The following is an 8,553-nucleotide window of genomic DNA, read 5'->3' as shown; positions in this document are numbered from 1 at the left end:
TAGACACGGAAGTGCAGAGGGTGTTTCTGCCGGTGGAGAAAGCATTGGTGATTCAATCAATAGGCCGGGATGTCTTGAACCGAGACCCGGGTAGGCTTAATCAGTGCATACGCCTTCTGGGAAAGATGGTTGCCTCCTACGAGGCTCTACAATACGGAAGGTTTCATGCTCGATCCTTTCAGCGGGATCTCTTGGACCAGTGGTCGGGATCTCACCTACACATGCACCAGAGGATACGTCTGTCGCCGAAAGCCAGGATTTCGCTCCTCTGGTGGCTACAACTACCACACCTTCTGGAAGGCCGAAGGTTCGGAGTTCAGGACTGGATCCTTCTAAACACAGATGCAAGTCTAAGAGGTTGGGGAGCAATCGCTCAGGGGGAAACCTTCCAAGGACGGTGGTCGGATCAAGAATCCCTTCTCCCGATAAACATTCTGGAGCTAAGAGCCGTGTACAACGGCCTTCTGCAAGCAGCACACCTTCTACAGGATCGGGCTGTTCAGGTGCAGTCGGACAACGTGACCACAGTGGCCTACATAAACACGAAAAGGCGGAACGAAGAGCAGGGCTGCCATGTGAGGGGTGTCAAAAATCATCCTCTGGGCAGAAAGGCACGCGGTGGCGATGTCAGCCATTTTCATTCCGGGAATGGACAACTGGGAAGCAGACTTCCTCAGCAGACACGATCTCCATCCAGGAGAGTGAGGCCTCCATCCGAAGGTGTTCGAGGAGGAAACCGTTTGGTGGGGGGGTTTCTCACATAGACATAATGGCCTCCCGCCTCAACAAGAAGCTGTGGAGGTACTGTTCCAGGTTGAGAGACCCACAGGCAGTGGCGGTGGACGCACTGGTAATACCGTGGGTGTTCACGTCAGTGTATGTGTTCCCTCCACTTCCTCTTATACCAAAAGTTCTTCAACTGGTAAGAACAAAGGTTCTGGCAATCCTCATTGCTCTGGACTGGCCAAGGAGGGCTAGGTACGCGGATCTACTGGATCTTCTGCTGGAAGATCCAAGGCCTCTACCTCTTCGGGAGGATCTGCTACTGCAGGGGCCGTTTGCTTATCAAGACTTACCGCGGCTACGTTTGACGGCATGGCAGTTGAACGCCAGATCTTAGCTCGGAAGGGTATCCTGAGAGAGGCCATTCCTACCCTGATACAGGCTAGGAAGGGGGTAATGTCTAAACATTACCATCGAATCTGGAAAAAATGTTTCTTGGTGTGAGTCTAAGAAGTTTCCTGCGGTGGAGTTTCAACTTGGACGTTTTCTTCTTTTCCTGCAAGCAGGGGTGGATAAGGGACTGAGATTGGGCTCCATCAAGGTCCAGATCTCTGCTTTGTCCATCTTCTTCCAAAAACAATTGGCTGTCCTCCCTGAGGTTCAGACCTTTTTGAAAGGGGTTCTGCACATCCAGCCTCCCTTTATGGCGCCAACGACACCCTGGGATCTTGATGTGGTTTGCAGTTTTTGCAATCAGCTTAGTTTGAGCATCAAATGCTAAAAAGTTAGTCCACTTATCTTACGTGTTGCGCCACCATGCACAGGGCCGCCTCGTGACTGCCACAACCAAAAAGAGTGTCTCTCCAAAAACACAATGGCAAACAAATACAAGATACAAAAGTATGGCTGCGGAAAACACCTGGCGCCCAAATGAATTTTTCCTTATTTAAATAAATATTAAAAGAATACAACCCTCCAAATGGGAAGAAACGTCCACTCCTGAATTCTCCCAGATCCTCCTCTTAACGAGTATCCTTGTCAGGACAGCATATAGAACAGAGGGGAGAGGGGGGCCACATGTGTAATACAGTTTTAATACAACACACAATGACAGATGAAATACAATGAACACAAAGTGATGGTATCAAACATCCATGTGTGTGAGCCACAGAGGAAATGAATGCAACAATTACCAGAGCGATTGAGAACCCACAAAAAGTTCTCAATCAAGTTCTTAAATACCAGATTCCGCCCGGGCAGGTGACTGGAAATACCCTGGTCCTTGGATCAGCATGCACCTCCGCTGGACACAGACCACTGGAGTCGTAGGAAGCCGACGCGTTTCAACTCCTTTCCGGAGTCTTTTTCAAGGCAGGATACCGTCTTTCGTTTCCCTCTTGAGTATTTAACATGTTTAATGTCCAATCGCATGCAGCGCTATCTCGTTATGATACGTTTCTCCCGGTGTGTGTCCGCCGTCGGGTTGCCATGGATACCGGAAGTGTGATTCCGTCACTTCCGCTCTCACGTCTCTTTGTATGTTACCAGGGCAACCCAGCGTATCGATGCGTCCGTCCGTGCACCATCCACACTTGGGTTGTCATGGCACCTAGATATCCACAACGGTCTTTCCTTGTAGTAGTTTACACTGGCTAACAGGCCGCTGTCAGGACGGGCCATATATAGCTCAGATGGACTCCAATGAATCATATCAGGCGCACACCTGATATGATTCATTGGAGTCCATCTGAGCTATATATGGCCCGTCCTGACAGCGGCCTGTTAGCCAGTGTAAACTACTACAAGGAAAGACCGTTGTGGATATCTAGGTGCCATGACAACCCAAGTGTGGATGGTGCACGGACGGACGCATCGATACGCTGGGTTGCCCTGGTAACATACAAAGAGACGTGAGAGCGGAAGTGACGGAATCACACTTCCGGTATCCATGGCAACCCGACGGCGGACACACACCGGGAGAAACGTATCATAACGAGATAGCGCTGCATGCGATTGGACATTAAACATGTTAAATACTCAAGAGGGAAACGAAAGACGGTATCCTGCCTTGAAAAAGACTCCGGAAAGGAGTTGAAACGCGTCGGCTTCCTACGACTCCAGTGGTCTGTGTCCAGCGGAGGTGCATGCTGATCCAAGGACCAGGGTATTTCCAGTCACCTGCCCGGGCGGAATCTGGTATTTAAGAACTTGATTGAGAACTTTTTGTGGGTTCTCAATCGCTCTGGTAATTGTTGCATTCATTTCCTCTGTGGCTCACACACATGGATGTTTGATACCATCACTTTGTGTTCATTGTATTTCATCTGTCATTGTGTGTTGTATTAAAACTGTATTACACATGTGGCCCCCCTCTCCCCTCTGTCCTATATGCTGTCCTGACAAGGATACTCGTTAAGAGGAGGATCTGGGAGAATTCAGGAGTGGACGTTTCTTCCCATTTGGAGGGTTGTATTCTTTTAATATTTATTTAAATAAGGAAAAATTCATTTGGGCGCCAGGTGTTTTCCGCAGCCATACTTTTGTATCTAGCTTAGTTTGAGCGTCTACAGGAGGCCGATTTCAAGTTTCTCACGTGGAAGGCAGTCACTTTGTTGGCCTTGGCTTCTGCACGACGCGTGTCGGAATTGGGGGCTTTATCTTGTAAAAGCCCCTATCTGATCTTCCATGAAGACAGGGCGGAACTTAGGACTCGTCCACAGTTCCTGCCTAAGGTTGTATCAGCTTTCCATATCAACCAACCTATTGTGGTACCAGTGGCTGACTCCTCAATTGCTTCAAGGGCCTTGGATGTTGTGAGGGCTTTGAAGATTTATGTGAAGAGGATGGCTCGTCATAGGAAAAGTGACTCTTTGTCCTCTATGATCCCAAGGAAATTGGGTGTCCTGCTTCTAAGCAGTCGATTTCACGCTGGATCAGGTTCACTATCCAGCATGCGTATTCCACGGCAGGATTGCAGTGTCCAAGATCTGTACAGGCCTACTCTACTCGTAAATTGGGCTCTTCCTGGGCGGCTGCCCGGGGTGTCTCGGCTGTACAACTCTGTCGAGCAGCTACTTTGTCTGGGTCGAACACGTTTGCCAAGTTTTACAAGTTCGATACTTTGGCCTCTGATGACCTCAAGTTTGGTCAAGCAGAATTGCAGGAGCCTCCGCGCTCTCCCTCCCATACTGGGAGCTTTGGTACATCCCCTTGGTACTAATATGGACCCCAACATCCTCTAGGACGTAAGAGAAAATAGGATTTTGGTTACCTACCGGTAAATTCTTTTCTCGTAATCCGAAGAGGATGCTGAGCGGCCGCCCAGCGCTGCGTTTTCCTGCATTGGTTTTATAGTTCAGTACTGCCTGGTTCCTAGGTAAGTTCTACGTTATTTACTGTTTCAGCTGTTTCTGAGTTGTTCCGGCATGTTAGCCGGATTTGCCTGTTGTGTGAGCTGGTATGAATCTCGCTACTATCTGTGTAATTCCTTCTCTCGAAGTATGTTGTCTCCTCGGGCACAGTTGTTAGACTGAGTCTGGTAGGAGGGGCATAGAGGGAGGAGCCAGCCCACACTATTAAACTCTTAAAGTGGCAATGGCTCCTGGTGGACCCATCTATACCCCAGCATCCTCTACGGACTACGAGAAAAGGATTTACCGGTAGGTAACCAAAATCCTATTTTTTCACTGTGACCGGGCAGTTCTTCGAACTCGCCCTGGTTATCTACCTAAGGTGGTATCATCTTTTCATCTTAACCAAGAGATTGTTGTTTCGGCCTTTATCTGTTCTGGTTTGTCCTCCAAAGAGCGGTCTTTGGATGTGGTACGGGCCCTCCGTATTTACGTAGAGAGGACTGCCTCCCTCAGGAGGTCAGATACCCTTTTTGTACTTTTTGATTTTCACAAACGTGGCTGGCCTGCGAATAAGCAAACCTTGGTCAGATGAATTAGAATGGTGATTGCACAAGCCTATGCACAGGCTGGTCTTCCAGCTCCTGCTGCTATCAAAGCCCATTCTACTCGGTCTGTTGGACCTTCTTGGGCAGCCCGTCAAGTCGTGTCCGCTGAACAATTGTGCAAGGCAGCTACGTGGGCCTCAGTGAACACATTCATCAGGTTCTATGCCTTTGATACTTCCGCCTCCCAGGATGCTTCCTTTGGACGTCAGGTTCTTGTACCCACTACAGTGCGTCCCCTCCCATGAGGACAAGGTACCCGACTATATTTGACTACTACTACTCCCCCATGCGCATGTAATGGCAGGATTAACTAACGTAGTCGTGGACACATAACTAGAATATAACAGCTTCCTGCATACGATCCACTGTATTTGTGACAGGGCCCCGTGCGGAACAGGGGGCGACTCCCACTTTATACTGTCTGCGGCGGGAAAAGAAATAACCAATCAGAATCCTCATGAGGATTTGAAACCATTTTGTCAGGGTTGACCCAGACCTCTCAGCACATGAGAAGGAGGAACGATACCTCAGCTTTCATTATAACATATAATATATATATATATATATATATATATATATATTGAATTGTTGAGGATAAGTGAGTTTACTTTGGTGAGTGCTGGGTTCTCTGTTTGTATTTATTAGAGCGATGTGGTCATGGGCTACATGCACCCCGCCCTGTGAGTGGTAAGTACAGCTGTGTACCCCGCTTCTGTGGTGGAGAGTGCAGTGTTACATGCACCCCACCCTGTGAGTGGTAAGTGCATAGCTGTGCCCCGCTTCTGGTGTGGTGAGTGCTGTGGTTTTTCCTCTGTGTGTGTGTGTATATATATGTATATATATATACACACACACACACACACATATACATATCCACACATAGACCCTTCTGTCCGGATCAGCCAGAGTCCTCAGTGACGTCTTTAATGTTCACCACTCATGTACTGAATGCTTTTTCTCTAACGTCCTAAGTGGATGCTGGGACTCCGTAAGGACCATGGGGAATAGCGGCTCCGCAGGAGACAGGGCACAAAATAAAAGCTTGAGATATCAGGTGGTGTGCACTGGCTCCTCCCCCTATGACCCTCCTCCAAGCCAGTTAGATTTTTGTGCCCGGCCGAGAAGGGTGCAAACTAGGTAGCTCTCCAGAGCTGCTTAGAATAAAAGTTTAGTTAGGTTTTTTTATTTTCAGTGAGTCCTGCTGGCAACAGGCTCACTGCATCGTGGGACTAAGGGGAGAAGAAGCGAACTCACCTGAGTGCAGAGTGGATTGGGCTTCTTAGGCTACTGGACGTTAGCTCCAGAGGGACGATCACAGGTTCAGCCTGGATGGGTCACCGGAGCCGCGCCGCCGTCCCCCTTACAGAGCCAGAAGAGACGAAGGTCCGGTGAAAGCGGCGGCAGAAGACATCCTGTCTTCAAGACTAAGGTAGCGCACAGCACCGCAGCTGTGCGCCATTGCTCTCAGCACACTTCACACTCCGGTCACTGAGGGTGCAGGGCGCTGGGGGGGAGCGCCCTGAGACGCAATATAACACACATATACCTTAGCTGGCAAAAGGAATACATCACATATAGCTCCAGGGCTATATGGATGTATTTTTTCCCCTGCCATTTTACACAAAAAAGCGGGAGTTAAGGACGTCGTGAAGGGGCGGGGCCTATCTCCTCAGCACACTGGCGCCATTATTCCCTCACAGCTCCGCTGGAAGGACGGCTCCCTGATTCTCCCCTGCAGTACTGCATCTGATTCAGGGTAAAAAAGAGAAGGGGGGGCATTTTGGCAGCAAATAACTAGATTAACAGCAGCTATAAGGGATTAACACTTATATAAGGTTATCCCTGTATATATATAGCGCTGGGTGTGTGCTGGCAGACTCTCCCTCTGTCTCTCCAAAGGGCTAAGTAGGGTCCTGTCCTCTATCAGAGCATTCCCGGTGTGTGTGCTGTGTGTCGGTACGCGTGTGTCGACATGTATGAGGAGGAAAATGAGGTGGAGGCGGAGCAGTTGCCTGTGTTAGTGATGTCACCCCCTAGGGAGTCGACACCTGACTGGATGATTGTGTTTAAGCAATTAAGTGATAATGTCAGCAATTTACAAAAAACTGTTGACGACATGAGAAAGCCGGCAAATCAATTAGTGCCTGTTCAGGCGTCTCAGACACCCTCAGGGGCCCTAAAACGGCCGCTACCTCAGTGGGTCGACACGGATCCAGATACAGATACTGAATCTAGTGTCGACGGTGACGAGACAAACGTAATGTCCAGTAGGGCCACACGTTACATGATCACGGCAATGAAAGAGGCATTGAACCTTTCTGACACTACAAATACCTCAAAGGCGGGTATTATGTGGGGTGTGAAAAAACTGCCAATAGTTTTTCCTGAGTCTGAGGAAATAAATGAGGTGTGTGATAAAGCGTGGGTTTCCCCCGATAAAAAACAGCTAATTTCTAATAAGTTATTAGCACTATACCCTTTCCCGCCAGAGGTTAGGGCACGGTGGGAAACACCCCCTAGGGTAGATAAGGCGCTCACACGTTTATCTAAACAAGTAGCGTTACCGTCCCCTGATACGGCCACCCTCAAAGAACCAGCTGATAGGAGGCTGAAAAATATCCTGAAAAGTATATACACACATACTGGTGTTATACTGCGACCAGCAATCGCATCAGCCTGGATGTGCAGTGCTGGAGTCGCATGGGCGGATTCCCTGACTGAGAATATTGATACCCTGGATAGGGACAATATTTTGTTAACTATAGAACATCTAAAGGATGCATTGCTATATATGCGTGATGCGCAGAGGGATAATTGTACCCTGGCATCAAGAGTAAGCGCAATGTCCATCTCTGCCAGAAGAGCATTATGGACCAGACAGTGGTCAGGGGACGCAGATTCCAAACGGCACATGGAAGTATTGCCGTATAAGGGGGAGGAGTTATTTGGGGCTGGTCTAACAGACCTGGTGGCCACGGCAACGGCTGGAAAATCCACCTTTTTACCCCAGGTTACTTCACATCAACAGAAAAAGACACAGTCTTTTCAAACTCAGTCCTTTCGTTCCCATAAGTACAAGCGAGCAAAAGGTCACTCTTTTCTGCCCAAGGGCAGAGGAAGTGGAAAAAGGCAGCACCATGCAGCCGCTTCCCAGGAGCAGAAGCCCTCCCCTGCTTCTGCCAAGTCTTCAGCATGACGCTGGGGCTTTACAAGCAGACTCAGACACGGTGGGGGCCCGTCTCAAGAATTTCAACGCGCAGTGGGCTCACTCGCAAGTGGATCCCTGGATTCTACAGGTAGTATCACAGGGGTACAAACTGGAATTCGAGGCGTTTCCTCCTCATCGGTTCCTGAAGTCTGCTTTACCAAAGTCTCCCTCCGACAGGGAGGCAGTTCTGGAAGCCATTCACAAGCTGTACTCCCAGCAGGTGATAATCAAGGTACCCCTCTTACAACAGGGGAAGGGGTATTATTCCACACTATTTGTGGTACCGAAGCCGGACGGCTCGGTGAGACCAATATTAAATCTAAAATCTTTGAACACTTACATAAAAAGGTTCAAATTCAAGATGGAGTCACTCAGAGCGGTGATAGCGAACCTGGAAGAGGGGGACTATATGGTGTCGCTGGACATCAAGGATGCTTATCTCCACGTCCCAATATATCCTTCTCACCAAGGGTACCTCAGGTTTGTAGTACAAAACTGTCATTATCAGTTTCAGACGCTGCCGTTTGGATTGTCCACGGCGCCTCGGGTCTTTACCAAGGTAATGGCCGAAATGATGATTCTTCTACGAAGAAAAGGCATCTTAATTATCCCTTACTTGGACGATCTCCTGATAAGGGCAAGAACCAAGGAACAGTTAGAAGTC

This window comes from Pseudophryne corroboree, chromosome 4 (assembly GCF_028390025.1).
Source record: "Pseudophryne corroboree isolate aPseCor3 chromosome 4, aPseCor3.hap2, whole genome shotgun sequence".
NCBI lineage: Eukaryota > Metazoa > Chordata > Amphibia > Anura > Myobatrachidae > Pseudophryne > Pseudophryne corroboree.
Note: the sequence above shows the minus strand (reverse complement) of the source record.